Below are 21365 nucleotides of genomic sequence, written 5' to 3' on the forward strand. Positions count from 1 at the left end.
AATGTTGATTATGACCCCATAAGATGCTCCATAGACACATTTGCCCCGTATAATGCTCCACAAATGTTGATTATGACCCCATAAGATGCTCCATAGACACATTTGCCCCGTATAATGCTCCACAAATGTGGATTATGGCCCCATAAGATGCTCCATACAGATATTTGCCCCATATAATGCTGCACATGGTCCCATAAGATGCTCCATACAGATAATTGCCCCATATAATGCTGCACATGGCCCCATAAGATGCTCCATAGAAATATATGCCCCCCATATAATGCTGCACATGGCCCCATGAGATGCTCCATACAGATATTTGCCCCATATAATGCTGCACATGGCCCCATAAGATGCTCCATAGAAATATATGCCCCCATATAATGCTGCACATGGCCCCATAAGATGCTCCATACAGACATTTGCCCCATATGCTGTTGCTGCGATTAAAAAAATAAAAAAATTACATACTCACCTCTCAGGCCCCCAGCACTTGCTATATTCACCTGCTGCCTGTTCCACCGTCGGCGCCGCTGAGTCTTCCCGCGCCCTCTGACCTGAGCGTCACTGCAGAGGACGCAGAAGACGCAGCGGCGCCAATGGTGGAACAGGAGACAGGTGAATATAGCACACTGCGTTATACTCACCTGCTCCTGGCGCAGTCCCTGCTTGTCTGTTCCCCGGCACTGGCAGCTTCTTCCTGTAATGAGCAGTCACATGATACCGCTCATTACAGTAATGAATATGCGGCTCCACCCCTATGGGAGTGGAGTCGGGTCCATATTCATTACTGTAATGAGCAGTACCATGTGACCGCTCACTACAGGAAGAAGCTGCCGGCGCCAGGCAACAGACATGCAGGGACCACGCCAGAAGCAGGTGAGTATTATTACACAGTTCCGCTCCCCATCCCCTGCCGACCCCTGGGTATGACTAGAGTATAAGCCGAGAGGGGGACTTTCAGCCCAAAAAAGTGCGCTGAAAATCTGGCTTATACTCGAGTATATATGGTAGATTGATAGATAGATGGATAGATAATAGATAGATAATAGATAGATTGATAGATAGACAGATAATAGATGGATAGATAGATAGATAGATAGATAAATAGATAGATAGATAGATAGATAGATAGATAGATAGATAGATACCGTATATACTCGAGTATAAGCCGACCCCCCTAATTGTGCAACAAAAAACTGGGAAAACTAATTGACTCGAGTATAAGCCTAGGGCGGAAAATGCAGGAGCTACGGGTAAATGTTAAAAATAAAAATAGATACCAATAAAAGTGAAATTAATTGAGACATCAGTAGGTTAAGTGTTTTTGAATATCCATATTGAATCAAGAACCCCATATAATGCTCCATGCAGTTCTTTATGGCCCCATAAGATGCTCCATCCAAAATAGGCCCCATATAATGCTCCATGCAGTTCTTTATGGCCCCATAAGATGCCCCATATAATGCTACATTCAGTTCTTTATGGCCCCATAGATGCCCCATATAATGCTCCATGCAGTTATGGCCCCATAGATGCCCCATATAATGGTCCATGCAGTTATGGCCCCATATAATGCTCCATGCAGTTATGGCCCCATAGATGCCCCATATAATGCTCCATGCAGTTATGGCCCCATAGATGCCCCATATAATGCTCCATGCAGTTATGGCCCCATATAATGCTCCATGCAGTTCTTGCCATGCATTGTGCCACATGTAATGCTGCTGCAGCACTAAAAAAAAAAAATGACATACTCACCTCTCGTCGCTGCTCCTCAGCGTCCCGTCTCTCCGCAGTAACTGTTCAGGCAGTGGGCAGCGCGCCCTCTGACCTGAACAGTCACAGCAAGAGGACGGGAAGACAAGGCGGCGGTGGAACGCGGAAAGGTGAATATGACATACTCACCTGCTCCCAGCGCTCCTGACCCGGTCCCTGCATAGTAACATAGTAACATAGTAACATAGTTAGTAAGGCCGAAAAAAGACATTTGTCCATCCAGTTCAGCCCACATCCCATCACAACAAATCCCCAGATCTACGTCCTTCTACAGAACCCAATAATTGTATGATACAATATTGTTCTGCTCCAGGAAGACATCCAGGCCTCTCTTGAACCCCTCGACTGAGTTCGCCATCACCACCTCCTCAGGCAAGCAATTCCAGATTCTCACTGCCCTAACAGTAAAGAATCCTCTTCTATGTTGGTGGAAAAACCTTCTCTCCTCCAGACGCAAAGAATGCCCCCGGGAGCGGAAGCTTCTTCCTGTAGTGAGCGGTCACATGGTACCACTCATTGCAGTAATTAATATGCAGCTCCACCCTTATGGGAGTGGAGTCCATATTCATAACTTTAATGAGCGGTACCAGTGACCGCTGACCAGGGGAAGAAGCTGCAGGCACCCGAAGACCATGGGACATGCAGGGACCGCGTCAGGAGCGCCGGGAGCAGGTGAGTATTTGACAGGCATCGCTCCCCCCTCACCTGCCGAACCCCCCCCCGCCTTCCAAGACACGAGTATAAGCCGAGTAGGGCACTTTTAGCCCATTTTTTGGGGCTGAAAATCTCAGCTTATACTCGAGTATATATGGTAGATACATAGATAGATAATAGATAGATAGATAGATAGATAGATAGATAGATAGATAGATAGATAAAAAAAAAGTGAGAGCAGCACAGAAAAAACAAATTCTGGGTGCAAAGCCCCTCAGGCATGTACCGAACCTTATAATGAGGGTCCAAGAAGTCAAAGGCAGCACACATTGACCTTGCAGGTGGCCGAAATCAGCTCTACCTGCCCATAAATTGTAGGCTTAGCCCGAGAGTGACATGTTTTGTCCATAGTTGAAGGCTGGTGGCCCAAAAGTGGCATGTACAGTAGAGTAGGACCCATCAGAGGGAGGTCAACTTGCCGTGGTTGATGGGCACACATCAATCGGCCAATTTATGCGCTAAAAACCTTCATTTTCATCTATTACTGTAAGTTTTGTGGAAACATTTTTTTTTAAACATTTGTTTTAACATTTTTTTTGAGAAGTATAATTTACATTGAACGGTTTTAATGTTTTTCTGTGTTTTCACATGGCCTAGATTCATGCACGTGTGCTGCTGTGTGCTTTTTGTCTATATAATGTAGTTTTGCAGTGTGCACGTGTTCACATTAGGAGTGCTGGTTGTTGTTTTTTTTTCTAGATAGATAATAGATAGATAATAGATAGATTTACATGACCGCTTCGGTGCTTTGACATGGTAAGGTAGAACACTCATTGCATACCTGTATGCACTTTATTATAGTTGCCTACAGTCCAGATTTTTCTAGGGCAGTGTTGGGAACTGGGTTGTAAAGGGACAATCCCCAGCAAAAAGAGGCAAACTGGCATTTTAAAGTGTATCCTCAGACATACTGAGAGCAAGGCTCAGGTATCCCAATTTGGCCTTTTAGAATGTTGGTAACTTTGCTCCTCGTGCTGCCATGTTGATTTTGGAAACATATGCAATAGTACTTGTCATACTGCTGCCTCCATGATTCTGTAGCACTGGCTTTAATACATTGTTGTTGTAACCTTCCTAAGCAGCGGAGGAGGATACCTTATAGGTGACTTATCCCAGGGCTACATTATAATGGTGGCAAAAGGGACTAATTCACCCACGCTCTAGTAACATAGTAACATAGTTAGTAAGGCCGAAAAAAGACATTTGTCCATCCAGTTCAGCCTATATTCCATCATAATAAATCCCCAGATCTACGTCCTTCTACAGAACCTAATAATTGTATGATGCAATATTGTTCTCCTCCAGGAAGACATCCAGGCCTCTCTTGAACCCCTCGACTGAGTTCGCCATCACCACCTCCTCAGGCAAGTAATTCCAGATTCTCAAAGAAAGAAGAAACAAAATATACCCGCACTGCTGTCATTCGCAATCACCTATCGGCGTGCTACAATATGCTGTACCAGCCCTTATACCTCCTACTCAATGCATGGGCATAAGGGGTGCTCACCAAAAAGATATGTAATTCAAAAGCAAAAGAAAAAAAAGTGGTTAGCACTCACCAAACCCGATGCTGTAAAAAGTCTTTATTTTGTCATGGACATGGACGGAGAGAACATGTTCTGGAGGATATCAGCTGTTTCGTGCTACATGCGCTTCCACAGATTTTTTTTCTTTTGCTTTTGAATTCCAGATTCTCACCGCCCTAACAGTAAAGAATCCTCTTCTATGTTGGTGGAAAAACCTTCTCTCCTCCAGACGCAAGGAATGCCCTCTTGTGCCCGTCAACTTCCTTGGTATAAACAGATCCTCAGCGAGATATTTGTATTGTCCCCTTATATACTTATACATGGTTATTAGATCGCCCCTCAGTCGTCTTTTTTCTAGACTAAATAATCCTAATTTCGCTAATCTATCTGGGTATTGTAGATCTCCCATCCCCTTTATTAATTTTGTTGCCCTCCTTTGTACTCTCTCTAGTTCCATTATATCCTTCCTGAGCACCGGTGCCCAAAACTGGACACAGTACTCCATGTGCGGTCTAACTAGGGATTTGTACAGAGGCAGTATAATGCTCTCATCATGTGTATCCAGACCTCTTTTAATGCACCCCATGATCCTGTTTGCCTTGGCAGCTGCTGCCTGGCACTGGCTGCTCCAGGTAAGTTTATCATTAACTAGGATCCCCAAGTCCTTCTCCCTGTCAGATTTACCCAGTGGTTTCCCGTTCAGTGTATAATGGTGATATTGATTCCTTCTTCCCATGTGTATAACCTTACATTTATCATTGTTAAACCTCATCCGCTCTGTCCTTTAAAAATTTACATTAAACCTCATGAACAATCTACAACTTTGGGTGACTCTATTTGGGCGCTGTAGTGTATAATTCGTTGTACGGAATGTGGCGGTATACTTTCTTTCACTAAAAATCAGATTTTTTTTATTAAAGTGAGAAAGTAAACTAATAATATTCACCTACATCTGAAAAAACTAACAGCAAGGGTCTGGCAGTTATGGTTTTGTGCCAGGACGTCCTCATGTGCTTGGGAAGTTTGGACATGGACAATCCAGACTGCTTAGGGAAAGGCAGAGGTTGCAGAGTCAATTAATGCAGAGAGAATTCATTATATAGTGTTTTCGATCGCAGCCGGTCATTTATATGTCATAGTTCTCATTAATTAAAAATTGCATCAATTCATTGTTCCATTTTGTATCACGAATAGCTAGCGCGGGCTGTTTACTTCTCAGCTCTGCTCCCAGTGGGTATTACCTAACTCTTCCAAATTTCCTAATTTTTAGGAAATACATTTGTGAAATGTATCATTTATCTGATTAATTTTAAAAAAAAGAACGTGTTTCGGCTATTGAAAACACAGCATGCGGACGTCTGAGAATGAACTAACACAACCAACTTGTTCTCATTATATTTGCCTTTATTACCTCGGTGTAGACAGCCAGATAAACACAACCAGAGCCCGAGAGGGCCGGCAAGCAGCTGATTTTTCTGCAAACATTGTTGTCAGGTTTTGGCTGCCGTCTTGCTGACTGGTTTGCTGAAGGGACAAAAATGTCCCTTTCTGCAACTAATCTGCTCAACCCAGAGATCTAACATCCAGTGTTTGATATCCCGGCATCATTGTATCTCGTCTGAGAGAGTTCTGCACATTTCTAGCACTTAATGAAGAAAATGTAGAGAATTTTATTACATTGTCATTTTAAATGTTTGAAAATGTTTTCCCAAGTAGAACTGAAATAAATAATATTATTCAATTGTAGAATTGTCATATTTTGTAACATTATTTATAAAATTAAGAATTAACTACCCATAAATCTTACAATTTAAAGAAAACTACGTCATCACGGCGGCTCAGTGGCTAGCACTAGAGATGAGGACAACTTTTGAAATTCAAATTTGCCATCTGCACCAAATTTTCCCCCCAAATTTGTGGCAAATAAATTAGCACGAATCTCAACACTGGAAAGCTTGTAATTGACCATCTACTATATAATTATCTAAGGGTCACTTCCGTCTGTCTGTCTGTCCTTCTGTCACGGTTATTCATTCGCTGATTGGTCTCGCCAGCTGCCTGTCATGGCTGCCGTGACCAATCAGCGATGGGCACAGTCAGGAAGAAAATGGCGGCTCCTTACTCCCCACAGTCAGTGCCTGTCGCCCGCATACTCCCCTCTGGTCACCGCTAACACAGGGTTAATGCCGGTGGTAACGGACCGCGTTATGCCGCGGGTAACGCACTCCGTTACCGCCACTATTACCCTGTGTGTCCCCAACTTTTTACTATTGACGCTGCCTATGCGGCATCTATAGTAAAAAATTTTATGTTAAAAATAATTTAAAAAAAAACAAACCTGCTATACTCACCCTCCGTAGTTGCTCGCGCCAGCCGCCATCTTCCGTTGCAGGTTCCGGTGGCAGAAGGACCTGCCATGATGTCACGGCCATGTGACCGCGACGTCATCACAGGCCCTGTGCGCCTGCGCTACAAAGACCTGCCATGACGTCACGGTCATGTGACCGCGATGTCATCGCAGGTCCTGTGCTCATATCAACCCTGGGATCAGAAGCTGCCGTGGACTTCAAGGGCTCCCTTGGAAAGGTGAGTATATGTTTATTTTTTATTTTTTCACCTGTGACAAACCTGGCTGGGCAATATACTACATAGCCGGGCAATATACTACGTGACTGGCCAATATACTACGTAGCTGGGCAATATACTACATGACTGACCATATACTACGTGGCTCTGTGCTATATACTACTTTGCTGTTCAATATACTACGTGGCACTTTGCTGTATACTACGTCACTGGGAAGTATACTACGTCACTGGGAAATATACTACATCACTGGGCAATATACTACGTGACTGGCCAATATACTACATGGCTCTGTGCTGTATACTATGTCGCTGTGCAATATACTACGTGGCTCTGTGCTGTATACTACGTCACTGGGCAACATACTAAGTCACTGGGCAATACACTACGTGGCTGCGCAATATACTACGTCACTGGGCAATATACTACGTGGCTGGGCAATATACTACATAGCTGGGCAATATACTACGTAACTGGACAATATACTACGTGGCTGCGCAATATACTATGTCACTAGGCAATATACTACGTAACTGGGCAATATATTATGTGGCTGGGCAATATACTACGTGGCTGGGCAATATATTACGTCACTGGGCAATATACTGCGTGGCTGGGCAATATACTGCGTGGCTGGGCAAGATACTACGGGACTGGGCAATATACTACGTGGTTGGGCAATATACTACATGACTGGGCAATATACTACGTGGCTGGGCAATATACTACGTGGCTGGGCAATATACTATGTGACTGGGCAATATACTACGTGGACATGCATATTCTAGAATACCCGATGCGTTAGAATCGGGCCACCATCTAGTAAAATATAAGTGGGGGAGAGGAGAAAGACAGAAAGCCTTCTCCACCATAAGCGCTTGCAGAGAGGACCTCGCTGACTATAAGAGCTTACACTCTACAGGAGAGAGAGGACCCCGATGACCATAAGAGCTTACACTCTACAGGAGAGAGAGGACCACACTGACAATAAGAGCTTACACTCTGCAGGAGAGAGGACCCCACTGACCATAAGAGCTTACACTCTACAGGAGAGAGAGGACCTCGCTGACCATAAGAGCTTACACTCTACAGGAGAGAGAGGACACCGCTGACCACAGGAGCTTACACTCTACAGGAGAGAGAAGACCCTGCTGTTTACCATATGAGCTTACACTCTACAGGAGAGAGGACCCCACTAACCATAAGAGCTTACACTCTACAGGAGAGAGAAGACCTCGCTGACCATAAGAGCTAACACTCTACAGGAGAGAGAGGACCCCACTGACCATAAGATCTTACACTCTACAGGAGAGAGGACCCTGCTGACCATAAGAGCTTACACTCTACAGGAGAGAGAGGACCCCACTAACCATAAGAGCTTACACTCTACAGGAGAGAGAAGACCTCGCTGACCATAAGAGCTTACACTCTACAGGAGAGAGAGGACCCCACTAACCATAAGAGCTTACACTCTACAGGAGAGAGAAGACCTCGCTGACCATAAGAGCTTACACTCTACAGGAGAGAGAGGACCCCACTGACCATAAGATCTTACACTCTACAGGAGTGAGAGGACCCCACTAACCATAAGAGCTTACACTCTACAGGAGAGAGAAGACCTCGTTGACCATAAGAGCTTACACTCTACAGGAAAGAGGACCCTGGTTATGATAGATGTTCGAACACCCATGAAACTATGGATTTCAGGAAATTCAACTCGAGCTCAATCCACTAGTCTCTAGTTAGCACTGTTGTTTTGCAGGGCTAGCGTTTTGGGGGTTCAAATCCACAAAGGACAACATCGGCATGGAGTGCATTTTCACCTACACTCAAAAGTCATTTGGAAATTTACAATGGTGATAACATCTATAAAAAGCACTATCTACTATATAATTGTCTAAGGGTCACTTCCGTCTTTCTGTCTGTCCTTCTTTCTTTCTGTCACAATTATTTATTCGCTGATTGGTCTCGCCAGCTGCCTGTCATGGCTGCCGCGACCAATCAGCGACGAGCACAGTCCAGAAGAAAATGGCCGCTCCTTACTCCTTGCAGTCAGTGCCTGTCGCCCGCATACTCCCCTCCGGTCACCGCTAACACAGGGTTAATGCTGGCGGTAACAGACCGCGTTATGCTGCGGGTAACTCACTCCGTTACCACCGCTATTAACCCTGTGTGTCCCTAACTTTTTACTATTGACGCTGCCTTTGCGGCATCAATAGTAAAAAATGTAATGTTAAAAATAATTTAAAAAAAAAACCTGCTATACTCACCCTCCGTAGTCGCTTGCGCCGGCCACCATCTTCCGTTGCAGTTTCCGGTGGCAAAGATGGTATGGGAGAAGGACCAGCCATGATGTCATGGTCATGTGACCGCAACGTCATCACAGGCCTTGCGCGCCTGCGCGAGAAGGACCTGCCATGATGTCACGGTAATGTGACCGCGACGTCATCACAGGTCCTGCGCTCATACCAACCCTGGGACCGGAAGCTGCCGTGGACTACAAGGGGCCTTCGGAAAGATGAGTATATGTTTATTTTTTATTTTTTAACCTGTGACAAACCTGGCAGGGCAATATACTACATAGCTGGGCAATATACTAGGTGACTGGCCAATATACTACGTGGCTCTGTGCTGTATACTACTTCGCTGTGCAATATACTACGTGGCTCTGTGCTGTATACTACTTCGCTGTGCAATATACTACGTGGCTCTGTGCTATATACTATGTGGCTGGGCAATATACTACGTGGCTGGGCAATATACTATGTCACTGGGCAATATACTACGTCACTGGGCAATATACTATGTGGCTGCGCAATATACTACGTTACTAGGCAATATACTACGTGACTGGGCAATATACTATGTGGCTGCACAATATACTACGTCACGGGCAATATACTTCGAGGTTGGGCAATGTACTACGTGGCTGGGCAATATAATACGTGGTTGGGCAATATAGTACATCACTGGGCAATATACTATGTCACTGGGCAATATACTACGTAGCTGGGCAATATACTACGTGTCTGGGCAATATACTACGTGTCTGGGCAATATACTACGTGGCTGGACAATATACTACGTGGCTGGGCAATATACTACGTGGCTGGGCAATATACTACGTGACTGGGCAATATACTACGTGGCTGGGTAATACACTACGTGGCTGGGCAATATACTACGTGGCTGGGCAATGTACTACGTGGCTGGGCAATATACTATGTGGGCTGTGCAATATACTACGTGGCTGGGCAATATACTACGTGGCTGGGCAATGTACTACGTGGCTGGGCAATATACTATGTGGGCTTTGCAATATACTACGTGGACATGCATATTCTAGAATACCCGATGTGTTAGAATCAGGCCACCATCTAGTGGAATATAATGGTGCTATATAATAGCATAATAATAAAATTCAAATCTGTCACTGGGTCGAAAGTGGCCAATTGTTTTTTTGTCCTTTTTTTATTCCCATGAAAATTAGCACTAAATGAAAAAGGCCCCCCAAAAAAGAGAATATTGAGTCAAGTAGCAGGAAAAAAAATAACAGCGAAAACAGCAACTTTTGAACTGGTGAGTCTGGTAAACTCCTGTAATGTGCATCAACTCTCAGAATTAATTTAAAATCCTATATTGAAGCGGTGTAAAATAAATTTCAGGTCGTCCAAAGATGTTCAGAAAATAAAACATTTTATTTGAAAAAAAACTACACATTTTGTATGTCTAATACTAATAATGTTCATGTGAAAATAGAATGTACTTTACTACTATTATTTCAGCAAATAATGGTGGATTATTTTTTATTTTTTACGTAAAATGCATAATAATTATGGAATTACATGTGCAATGTTTTTCTTCTGGAGGATGCTCCCGTCCACCAGCAGCCATTTTTTGAAAGGAAAACCTGTGAGTAAGTGCAAGAATCATGTTCCCAACACTTTTGTAAAATAAAGATAAAGTGGCCAATAAAGATAAAGTGATGAGTAAGCATGCTCGATTAAGGTGATAGCTGAGCATGCTCGTGACCTAATCGAGTATTTTCGGTGTGCTTGAAAAAAAATGCGAGAGTCATGGCAGATGCATGTCTCGCGGCTGTCCGACAGCCACAACATATGCCGGGATTACCTAACAAACAGCCGTGAGACATTGCTTACACTGTTTTTTGCTTTTCTACTATTTACTGTCAAGCTTGGAGGCATTTTTGATTTTACAATGAGGCTTCTGATTGCTAGTTTCATCTCCTGGCCCTGCCTGCTATAACCATTACCCATATATTGGAATAATAACCCGTTATGACAAAGCAAATTATTAATAGAAACCTAGAACTTTTTTGGTCATCCATTTACCTTCGCGAGTTCCCCCCTCCCCATAATTTGAATTGACACATTTTACCCACACCAATACATAATCCTATCTTTTTGTATTTTTCTATCCACACCTCGGGCTCATCCTAATTAAAGGGTCCGACCCGAATATCCGCCACCTCAGTCAATAGAAATAAGTGAGATATTTCCTTTTCTCTGGAAATTCCGTGTGAAGTATGTTCCAGGAGCCCTCGTATTATCAGGCTGTAGGCTTCTCTCTTTCATATTTCCCATCTTTCGGCTTGAAGCGCACAGCGGCAGCGACGTTCGAAGACAATAATGAACGAGGTCACGGCGTAGCAGTTGTGCATGAAAGATGTGAAAATTTACTGCAAATGAGACAACAGCAGTAAATTCATTTTTATTCAGATTACTGTCATCATACATTACCACGTCTCCTGTAAACACCGCGCTTCAGACGGTGTGACAGCGAATTATTATTTGTGAGATTATACTATTAAGCTATTAACATGTCACCTCCTGTTTGAGACAATGACTCAGCTTAGCACAACATAATAGGACAAGTTAGGCAGACGAGCCGAGGTGATAGGAAGGCAAGGCAGGAGAAAGACGACCGTGCCGTGAATGACAGATGGCACTTAAAGGCCTCAAATCTATTCAAAACATCACACGTATAGAGCTGTAAATATTCCTTACCCCCCTCTCCATGTCTCATCAATTAAACTGAAACTGCCATTTAATTCATTTTATCCCTCTTGTAAACTGCAAAGCTGTCGCGTTTTAGAATCTTGGCAGGAAAGCAACCAGCAATCTGGACCACAATAGCTTTCCATATGTACATGCAATGCCATTTACTTACCTATAGGGGGTGCAGAAATGGCATCCACGCCCAGATGCTAAAGGGCCCTTGGTGCTAATGGGCTTGGTGCTAAAGGGCCCATGGTGCTAAAGGGCTTGGTGCTAAAGGGCCCTTGGTGCTAAAGGGCTTGGTGCTAAAGGGTCCTTGGTGCTAATGGGCTTGGTGCTAAAGGGTCCTTGGTGCTAATGGGCTTGGTGCTAAAGGGCCCTTGGTGCTAAAGGGCTTGGTGCTAAAGGGCTTGGTGCTAAAGGGCCCTTGGTGCTAAAGGGCTTGGTGCTAAAGGGTCCTTGGTGCTAAAGGGCTTGGTGCTAAAGGGCTTGGTGCTAAAGGGCCTTTGGTGCTAAAGGGGTTGGTGCTAAATAGCCCTTTTGGCACATAAAATACGTCATTGTTAGAAAATGAGCACATCGGTTTGAGATTAATTGAATTTTACTTAAAAGTTATTATAAATTCAGATTCTCCTGAATTCGAATGTCCTGTGGTTCGTTTTGTGCAAACAAGCAAAATACCAGTCGGACCAGCACCGTTGTTATGATTTGTATAGGGGTGAAAAAAATACTATGCTACTCACCTCTCCCACCTCTGCAGTCTGCTATCCGGTCCTCTGTGCAGCTCCTTTAGGCACAGCATGCAGTATGTCCTCTTTGGCTCTTCCAGCATTTTCACTCCACATCGTGGTTTCCTTCTTGCACCTTGGCATCAGAGTGAAACTTTGTCCCGACGCGGACTGAAGATGCTTGTAGAACCAATGTAGATGTAATTGATTTAGCAGCGACAAGAGTATATTTTTTTACCCCATGTTTATTTAAGAAGCTCTCCTCCCATCAAAAATGTGTATCCTCTTAATATATTACAGTTACCATAATTTACAGCTCTGTGTACTTAAAAGTGCTCATTTTGACTTTGTACCCAGCAAATTCTTCTCATTTCTTCTCGTCCATGACATCATGTGATTAAAAACTGACTAGCTGAATCCTTCTAAGTTTTATGTAGAGAAAGTATATTTTCCCTGCATGAGTCATCATTAGAACTACAAATCTACATCACTGCAAAGTACCTGGCAGGAGGGAGGAATGGAGTAGCTGAGTCAGGAGTTCGGAAAGGGGATGACTCACACAGGTTAAAAAGTTTTCCCCTTTCAACATAGAGCAGTGAAAAGAGAATAATTACTGTAGAATGAGCAATTGTAAGTACACAGTGCTGTATAACATGATGATTGCAATATATTAAGAGGATAAAAACTTTGATGGGAATGCTTCTTTAAGCTCCAGGGTCTGAAGAGACCCCGAACTATGATATAAGGAACATTCAATACGCTTTACATTATTTTGAATCAAATTTCTTGGTCAAATTTAAACAAACTACCAAAATCGAATTTTGCTAGATTCAGATCACTCATCTGTATCATAAATAGAGATGAGCGAGCATCGTCATCTCCCTTCTTATTCGGCAAGCTATGGCGCTCACCGAAGAAGCTGCATGGGGAACCCGGCTAACTGGAGCGCTCCCGATAATCAGCTGTCCAGCGCTGTAGCTGCATGTGTCGCAGCTCTGTGACTGTCACAACACTCAGGCTCTCCAGGCATGGGTTGTGACTGTCACACAGCCGCGATAAAGGGCAGCTGCAACGCTGAACAGCTGATTATCGGGAGCGCTCCAGTTAGCCGGGTCCCCCATGCAGCTTCTTCGGTAAGGGCTATAGCTTGCCGAATTAGAAGGGAGCCGACGATGTTCACTCATCTCTAATCATAAATGACCCATGATAGGCAGAGGACTTGTTACAGACTTTGCACAAAACTAGAGCGTCAGTGATTTATCTAAATCAAATATGGTTGCAGCATGACCTAAGTGAGTAGAACATCACAGGGTGCTGTAATATGCTCTCTAGCAGGTGGCTACATGATGATTTTCAAGAGTGATTGTACCAAAGATGCAGTAACAAGGACTTGGTTATAGTAGCTAGAGGGCATGTGCCCCTTGGCTTCCTCTATCTTGGGATGTAGGGAACGAATTCTACAATCAACCGTCGCTGTACATGATGGTTTTTCAATAACAAACTCAAGGCAAGGTATACATAGATAATTCAGTCAAATTGTAAGAAACTATCAACGGAAATAAAATGTATTGTTCAAGATCCAAATATCATATGTACCCCAATATGGACATGGTACCGGACAAATCGGAAATCATACACAAGAAAAGAGAACCAAAAACCGAACTAATGCACAAATAATCATATTAAATAGAATTAATTTGTGAAAAAATACACCAAATGGTAGAGGGAAAAGAAACCAAAAAAGGGGGCTCTATACCAAGGAGACAGAGCAATATTGTAAACAGAGTCCTGGAATGGTCACATAATAATACGGTACAAAAAAGGTAAATAAATAAATATATGTCACCAAACACAGAACTAAGGCAGAAATAATAAAATATACGCACAAAAATGGGTAGATATGATGGTAAACAATAATATGTACAGGGATACACCCTTACAAAATGCCTGAAGTGTGCTCTAATGCTAAGGTGCATATAATAACTGCTAGATACAGCTGAGGATGTGTGTATATATATACCAAAGTAAAGTGCAAGAGTGCGGCCAGTATACCAATATAAGGTGCAAAAGTGCGGCCAGTATACACTGAAAAACTAGTGGTATATGCAGGTACCTGCTAGGTAATGTTAGGCGGTATGGTAAAAGTCACATGGGATAAGTCCTATATCATAGTATAATATATTATATATTGGGAATAGTGCCTGGAGCAGAGATTACCTGCAACGCTGCCGTCTCCTGGATGTGCCCGTCCCCGACGCGCGTTTCGGCGTCAGCCTTCGTCAGGGGACGAATATGGGCCCTCATCAATTTTTTTGTCTAGGAATAGACTTTCAATGACTGTTAAAAGGACGGGAAGAGCAATCACCTCATGAATAAACGAGACTCAGAAACTATGTGTCCAGTTGGGTTCTCTGATCACTCCTTTTAGTTAACCATGTCTGGGCCTATTCATGGCTATTCTGTTATCATTAGCTCATATATATGAACAACTTGTATCCTGCACCTATTTTCTCTTCTTGTGCGTTCCTCCTTTTCTACAGCCTGTTTTCTTTGCCCTCTCTGAAATACTTTCTCCACTTTCCATTGCAGATCTATGTACGGCCCCTTCCATCCTACTATCACTTAATGGCTCATGCCAACAACAGAATTTTCGGTCCAAGCGCTATCCGTTAGAAAAAAAGGATTGCATTCAGGCCAATGTTATTCAATGGGGCAGTACAGACGAACAATTTTTTTCTCAGATTGATTCGGCGTGTGAAAAAAATTGCAGCATGCATGGTTTGACTCTAGAAATCATAAGAGACTCACTCATTCAAGTCTATGGGTGTGAAAAAATATCAGACGGCATATGGAGCCACAGTTAACCAGATACATTGCAATTCTGTAACATAGGACACTGTAGTTGTATGGTCCATTTTCTCCTGTTACTCTTACAAAAGTAAGAAAAAATTAGGTCTAAAGGAAAATTTTTGTGAAAGAAAAGTACCGTAAATGTTTATTTTTTCCTTCCACATTCCAAAAATTAATGTGAAGCACCTGAAGGGTTAATAAACTTCTTAAATGTGTTTTGGAGCATCTTGAGGGGTGCAGTTTTTAGAATGGTGTCACTTTTGGGTATTTTCTGTCATGTACACCCCTCAAAGTCACTTCAAATGTGAGGCGGTCCATAAGGCCGGGATCACACATACGCGAGATACGGTCGAGTCTCGCAGGTGAAATACCTCCTGTGGCGCCGACACTTGGGAGCAGAGCGTGTAGCTCCATGTGTTGCTGTGCGGCTGCACGCTCCTCTCCGGAGTGTTGGCGCCAGAGGAGGGATTTCACCTGCAAGACTCGACCGTATCTCACGTATGTGTGATCCCGGCCTAAAAAAAATGGTTTGGAAAATGTAGTTGTAAAAATGAGAAATCACTGGTCAACTTTTAACCCTTATAACTTTCTTACAAGCAAAATTATGTTTCAAAAATTGTGCTGAAATATATAAAATAGACATGTGGGAAATGTTATGTATTAACTATTTTGTGTGATATATCTCTCTGATTTAAGGGCATAAAAAATAAAAGTTTGCAAATTGCAAAATTTTCACAATTTTTGCTAAATTTCCATTTTTTTCCACAAATAAACGCAGGTAATATCAAATAAATTCCTTACCCCTGTCATAAAGTACAATATGTCATGAGAAAACAATTTCGGAATCAGTGGGATCCATCCATGCGTTCCAGAGTTATTACCTCATAAAGTGACAGTGGGCAGAATTGTAAAAATTGGCCTGGAATGTGCACTATGAGTATTTTTGGAGAATAAACTAAGCAGAAGCTCAAAGTTTTAGAGCACTTTTGAAATTTGGAGAGTTTTCCTCTCAGTTTCAGTTTCGAATACTCCAAAAAAAAACTACTTAGGCTATATGCGCACAATGTATTTTAAACTCAGGCAAATATGACGAAATTTTCAAGCCAAAGACGCTTCAGTAAATTCTGGTGTTTTTTCCCCTGAGGCACTTTTTTGTGTCATTTTTTTCGGTCGTCTCCTGAGTGTTTTTACGGCCATTTTGGCCACCGGTGTTGTTTTATGATGTTTTTTTCTTGCTGTCATTATCCAATGTTTTTTTTTTTTTACTCCATTGAATAATGAAGAAACCACTAGTGGCTTTATGAGCAAAAACTATGGTAAAATGCTCTAAAAGATGTCCAGGAGTCTTTTGAGCTTTTGCATTGACTTGTAAAGTATGGAGCATCTTCTGGGTAGAAAACAACAGACGAATACGAATAGACATATCACTTATTTTAACCACCACACAGCCTATGGCCACGTTCACACGTTCAGTATTCGGTCAGTATTTTACATCAGTATTTATAAGCCTAAACCAGGAGTGGAACAATCAGAGGAAAAGTATAATAGAAACATATGCACCACTTTTGTATTTTTCACCCACTCCTGATTTTGGCTTAAGGTACCTTCACACATAACGATTTCGTTAACGATATCGTTGCAACGTCACGCTTTTTGTGACGTAGCAACAATCCCGCTAACGATCTCGTTATGTGTGACAGCGACCAATGATCAGCCCCCTGCTGGGAGATCGTTGGTCGTTGGGGAATGATCAAGACCTTTTTCTGGTCGCTGATCACCCGCTGTCATCACTGGATCGGCATGTGTGACGCCGATCCAGCGATGTGTTCACTTGTAACCAGGGTAAATGTCGCGTTACTAAGCGCAGGGCCGCGCTTAGTAACCCGATATTTACCCTAGTTACCATTGTAAAAGTAAAAAAAAAAAACACTACATACTTACATTCCAATGTCTGTCACGTCCCCCGCCATCAGCTTACCTGCACTGACGTCACCGCTGGGCTCTGCTTTACGGCCGGCACTGACACAGTCAGTGCGGGAAGCTGATGGCGGGGGGACGTGACAGACATCGGAATGTGAGTATGTAGTATTTTTTTTTTTTAACTTTTACAATGGTAACCAGGGTAAATATCGGGTTACTAAGCGCGGCCCTGCGCTTAGTAACCCGATGTTTACCCTGGTTACCCGGGGACTTCGGCATCGTTGAAGACAGCTTCAACGATGCCGAAGTCGTTCCCCTGATCGTTGGTCGCTGGAGAGAGCTGTCTGTGTGACAGCTCCTCAGCGACCACACAACGACTTACCAACGATCACGGCCAGGTCGTATTGCTGGCCGTGATTGTTGGTAAGTCGTTTAGTGTAACGGTACCTTTACAAATACTGACCAAATACTGAACATGTGAACGTGGCCTAAAGGTGGCAGATTTTGCTATTTATCACTGAAGGACCGGTGCTATTTCCTCTCAATAGTGTTTCATAATAATGCAGTTTCTATAGGGCAAATAAGATGGAATTAATCAGGGCTAGGTGTCTCTGTGCAAGGTTATCCTCTATGGTATGTATACTCTTGTCTGTGATTTTACATAGGACTGCAAGCAAACCATTTTTTGTTCATATATGTATAATTCTTTTCGTAGCTACAACATCTTCATTTTATAATTCAGCATTCGGCGTAAAACCTCCTAAGTACAATTCATTTTCGCCCATTCAGAACGTGAGCGCACAATAGATCTATACTATTCACGGACATTACTATAGAGCCTCTCTCATTTCTGACAGGAAATCTGTAAAGCTGTCCTATAGGTATTATGTCTCAATCCTCAGGAGGCTGCTAATGATTAAATTTTTATACTTTGTAGGCTTCAAAGACGCTCGCTGTGAAATGGCCGTCCAAACGGACTGTGATCTACGCATCGCATTGCATCACGAGCACTAATTTCTCATTGTTCAATGTTTCCCACGATTCCCTCCCCGTACATTTACCTGATAATATACTGCCTGTCCACCCGCAGTTATATTTTATTATTATTTTCTTTTTATAAGAGTGTAACTTTTAACAACTTGATGAGTTTTACCAATATTTCCATGGCCATAGAAAACTTGACCAGTGGAGATTTGGGACATGTTGAAATAATAACATACTGTATACTTCAAAGATACAGATCGGTGTCTCCGATGCTAATTAAAATTAGAGATGAATGGATCAACCCATGGATTATCATACGTTGTACAGTGGTGATCAGTATCTGGGCCATCACAGGTCAGCAGTTCTCAGCGGAGCAAAGTTTGTACGGTAGAGTTGTTTTCCATGTCCAGACTCACTGAGTTAGGTCACCGTCACACTACCGTAGAATACGGGCGAGTGCTAGGTGAGTAAATATCGCATAGCACTCCGACCAGTGTTAATCTATGGGGCAGCTCACGTCACCGTATGTTTTCTCAGCCACATATTTGGCGTGCGTGTAAAATTGCAGCATGCTGCAATTGTCACCGAGACTCGTCCGAGACTCACCAATGCAAACCTATGGGTGCGAGAAAAACCACCACCACACGGACCACCTGTGTAGCTTGCGACAAATACACACATATTTTCCTCATTTCAGCATATTCAGCCATTAAATTCAATGGGGAAAATCAGTGGGAAATGTACAGCCATACGCATGTCATACGGATGTCATACGGATACATAGGTGAGAGAAAATCGCATGATCGCATTATAAACGCATTACACATGGATGACCATACGGAGAACACTCGTGTGACTCTCGGCAGGGAGACTCGGACCGATTTTTCATACGTTAAGTGTGACCCCGGCCTAAGTCTTTCTCTCTCCTGTAGAGTGTAAGCTCTTATGGTAAGCATGATCCTCTCTCTCCTGTACAGTGCAAGCTCTTATGGTCAGCAAGGTCCTCTCTCTCTCTCTCCTGTAGAGTGTAAGCTCTCATAGTAAGCGAGGTCCTCTCTCTCTTCTGTAGAGTGTAAGCTCTTATGGTCAGCGGGGTCCTCTCCTGTAGAGTGTAAGCTCTTATGGTCAGTGGGGTCCTCTCTCTCTCCTGCAGAGTGTAAGCTCCTATGGTCAGCGGGGTCCTCTCTCTAATGTAGAGTGCAAGTTCTTATGATCAGCATTGTCCTCTCTCCTGTAGAGAGTAAACTCTTATGGTCAACAAGGTCCTCTCGCTCTCTCCTGTAGAGTGCAAGCTCTTATGGTCAGCATGGTCCTCTCTCTCCTGTAGAGAGTAAGCTCTTATGGTCAGTGGGTTCCTCTCTCTTCTGTAGAGTGTAAGCTCTTATGGTCAGTGGGGTCCTCTCTCTCCTGTAGAGTGTAAGCATTTATGGTCAGCGGAGTCCTCTCTCTACTGTAGAGTGTAAGTTCTAATGGTCATCAGGGTCCTTTCTATCTATGGTAGAGTGTAAACTCTTATGGTCAGTGGGGTCCTCTCTCTCCTGTAGAGTGTAAGCTCTTATGGTCAGTGGGGTCCTTTCTCTATTGTGGAGTGTAAGCTCTTATGTTCAGCGTGGCCCTCTGTCTCTCCTGTAGAGTGTAAGCTCTTATGGTCAGTGGGGTCCTCTCTCTTTCTCTCCTGTAGAGTGTAAGCTCTTATGGTCAGTGGGGTCCTCTCTCTCTCTCTCCTGTAGAGTGTAAGCTCTTTTGGTCAGCGGGGTACTCTCTTTCCTGCAGACTGTAAGCTCTTATGGTCAGAGTGGTCCTCTCTCTCTCCTGTAGAGTGTAACCTCTTATGGTCAGTGGGGTCCTCTCTCTCCTGTAGAGTGTAACCTCTTATGGTCAGCAGGGTCTTCTCTCTCCTGTAGAGTGTAACCTCTTATGGTCACCAGGGTCCTCTCCCTCCTGTAGAGTGTACGCTCTTATGTTCAGAGGGGTCTTCTCTCTCCTGTAGAGTGTAAGCAAATCACTGTACAATGACCATATAGTGGTAGATACCAGTCCTGCCGAACATATAAGAGATTATAGTGCAGATACGTATAGTGACTTACAGCTGTTGTACTTGCTAATGGAGACATTCAGTTTTATCCTCTTTTCCATCTGGCCCAGACCAATATGACAACTTCTTCCACCAATTACTTATTTGCACATTTGATTTTTCAGCACTGTCCCAATTTCTCTTCCCATCCTACACAAACTTTTCACTCTACCAATACTCCAATGCTGAACGGCTGCAGCCGTATTTGTCTCTACTAATGTACATGCGGCGTGGCATGGTAAAAGGGCACCTTTGTGCCCTTTGGATGGTAAGTGAGTGTTCTAGGGATTAACAGTGCCCACATTTTGCCCCCTAGAAAGTAATAATGCCTCCTGTGTGCCCCTTTGACGGCATACAATAGCCTGAGTGCCCCTATAATGTAATAAGTGCCCATTTAACCTTTAATGTTGTCCCGAGTGCCCCTAAAAAGTAATAATGTTCCAAGTGTCCCTTTAACAATTAATAATTCAGTGAGTGCTTCAACAAAACTAATAATGCGTTCAGTACCCCCAGATATTATAATAATGTCCCAAGTTTCTGCACATGTAGTTATAACGTCCCCTGAGTCTTCCCCACATACATTAATAGTGTCCCCAGAAGTCTTCCTTAGGCCGGTTTCACACGTCAGTGTCTCCGGTACGTGAGGTGACAGTTTCCTCACGTACCGGAGACACTGACACACAGACACATAAAAATCACTGCATCTGTTCAGATGTCAGTGATTTTTTGCGGATCGTGTCTCCGTGTACCAAACACGGAGACATGTCAGTATTCGTGGGAGCGCACGTATTACACGGACCCATTAAAGTCAATGGGTCCGTGTAAAACACGTACCGCACACGGACGTTGTCCGTGTGCAGTCCGTGTGCCATGCAGGGGACAGCGCTACATTAAGCGCTGTCCCCCCCACTGGTGCTGAATCCGCGATTCATATCTTCCCTGCAGCAGCGTTTGCTGTAGAGAAGATATGAATAATCGCGTTTAAAATAAAGATCTATGTGCCCATCGCCCTCCCACCCCCTGTGCACCCCTCCGCTGTTCTGAAAATACAGTAATGAATATGCAGCTCCACCTCCCATAGGTCACCCACCTCACATAGATCTTTATTTTAAACACTATTATTCATATTTTCTCTGCAGCAAATGCTGCTGCACAGAAGATATGAATCTCGGATTCAGCACGATGC

The sequence above is a fragment of the Ranitomeya imitator genome, chromosome 2, assembly GCF_032444005.1.
Source record: "Ranitomeya imitator isolate aRanImi1 chromosome 2, aRanImi1.pri, whole genome shotgun sequence".
NCBI classification, from domain to species: Eukaryota; Metazoa; Chordata; class Amphibia; order Anura; family Dendrobatidae; genus Ranitomeya; species Ranitomeya imitator.